Source organism: Micromesistius poutassou, assembly GCF_964030765.1.
Source record: "Micromesistius poutassou genome assembly, chromosome: 14".
Lineage (NCBI taxonomy): Eukaryota > Metazoa > Chordata > Actinopteri > Gadiformes > Gadidae > Micromesistius > Micromesistius poutassou.
Window position 1 is genome coordinate 16037292 of NC_140284.1, and position 2500 is coordinate 16039791.

Genomic DNA, 2500 nt, shown 5'->3' on the forward strand with positions numbered 1-2500 from the left:
ATCTCGAAACTTCCCCTCAGCAGAGAGGACCTTCAGCCGGACGGGGGGGGGGGGGTCCTTCTAAAGTCAGGTGTAGTGGAGGTGTTGTGGTGGAGGTGTTGTGGTGGAGGTGTTGTGGTGGAGGTGTCGTGGTGGAGGTGTTGTGATGGAGTACTGTACTGAGGGCGGTTCAGAGGAATGGTGTGTATTGCAATGCTACGCATTAATGAATGAAAGTCATTTCTTTACAAGGGATTCATCCATTCAAGTAACGTGACCCGCACAATGCTCTATCTATAATCAATTAGAATAACAGGGAGGGGAATATATTTTTAATAGATCAAGCATTTCCACGTGATGCAATTCATGATGGTCATCAATGCGTCTGGTAATCCCCTCCCCCCCCCACACACGCAAAAGGCCAGATTGTGTTAATTCATCTCTGTTCATCCCGGCAGAATCAACTCCAACAGTTCCACTCTTCTTTTCCTTCTTCTGCCTCAAACCACGTTCCCTCGACAGTGGCTCAGTGTTGAGGCGCCAGTGTGTCAGAATGTGTGTTAGTACGGGAGTGTGTTCGAGGGTGTTTTAATGACAACACAAAGAACACAGCAGGAAGATTAGTTTATCATACATAAACACTGTTTCCTCAAACGGGTTCATTTTAGGAACGCCTTCTGACGAACATAAAGAAGAAATGCTTCCCAGATGAGTGTGCAGCAGCAGCAGCATCACTGAGGAGAGAAGGAGAAAGGAAAACTTCTTCTTAGATATTGACTCAAGCGCTCATATCCAAGAGGGCTAATCAGCGCTCTATTAATAAACCAGATGCTCATCTATAAACTCCCACAGTGCCCAGTCAGGCCCTGGGCTCCCAGTTCTTTAAGGGCTAAACAATAGATCAGCCTGGTGTGTACAGCAGCGGGCAGACGGGAGCCAGGCGCCTTGTAGGGTAGCGGACCTCTGTGGGCACGGCTGACAGGAAGCGACAGGTCGGGAGACGATCTGCTCCTCGCGTGGCGGGGGAACGGCCTCGCCGACACAGAGACATCCAGAGCTCAGCCCGAGGTCTACCGCGGCTAGACCTGGGGTGGCACGTTCAAACACGGCCCTTCGGTCTGCACACGCGTGTTCCAAGTCAAACCTGCGGTTTGCGGAGATGTTCGAAGACACAAATGATCCATTTATAGATGTCTATATCTATACATCTATATATAGATGTATAGATATAGATCTGGTGTTGGGTGGTCTCTTCTAGGGGCCCGGAGTGACGGTTGCGCTCTATCTACGGTCTTCCTCCACCTAAAGCGATCCACCAGCCTGCCGTTAGGGGCCTGCCTCATCATGTTAGCTCCCCGACTCACCCTCGCCACATTAGCATTTGAGTGTTGACTGCTGCATATATACGCCTGCCCTCGAGCTAGACGGAATCAAACCTACAGAATCCAATGTCATATCGTTGCATGGGGTCTGCAGGTCACTGGTGCTCCACTGGGGACGGGGGGGGGGTGGTATGTGTGTGTGTATGGGTTGTTTTAGAAAGCTTACCCTTACCTCAGGGTTAAGACTTCCCTCAGGGTTAAGACTTACCTCAGGGTTAAGACTTCCCTCAGGATTAAGCTGTACCTCAGGGTTAAGTCTGGAAACCAGACTCTCCAAAAGTCTTGTATTTTGCCTGAGATTCCGTCCTTGGATTACAAAGTAAAGAAAGGAATCTGGCAACCCGACGCAGTTTGAGCCCAGAGCCTCTGGGACGGCGGGTCCGGCCCGCTGGGCCGTCACATACACACTGGCTGCTCCAGGAGGCCGTCAGTGTAAACAGGCCCCAGTAAAAGGTAAGGCCGACACCTAAGTGGCCCTGTGTTTATCATGACCCTAATGGCGGTGCATGGAGTGTGCACTATGTCAAACAGGGCTAGCCTAGCGCTGAGAGCTACGCAGCACACACACACACACGTGTGCGCACACACACACACACACAGGATATAGAGGGTGTTTAAAGCAGCAACACCTGCCCACTGTCGCTACGACACAGTGGAGACACAGGGGGTCAAGAGAGAGAGAGAGAGAGAGAGAGAGAATGTAATGGAAAGCTTCAACATGTTTGAAGAACAATGGTCTGACTTGAGATTGACAGCTCATCCTCGGTGTGGTCAGTGATCCTCGTGTCCGTTGGCAGTGGTTCTGGTTCTGGTTCTGTGGGTTTTGATCAGCAGACCTCACTGCTCCCTGACCAGAGACTTGTCGCAGGCAGAGTAAAAGCTCACTGCGCTCACTGTCCAGCAGAGAAGAGTGTGTTCATGATAAAGTTCATTATGGGCTATTTGAAGTTCTTATCTATTTATATATCTATCACTCAGACACACATACACACACTCAGACACACACACGTACATTTACTTAAACATAAACAAAGACGAGACACTTGCGCAGAAATCAGCGTCAGAGCTGTGTCAGTGATGAGTCAGGCGCGGGCGATGCCCCCACGGTCGGCCTGAGGGCTGAGGCTCCTCCTCCTCGC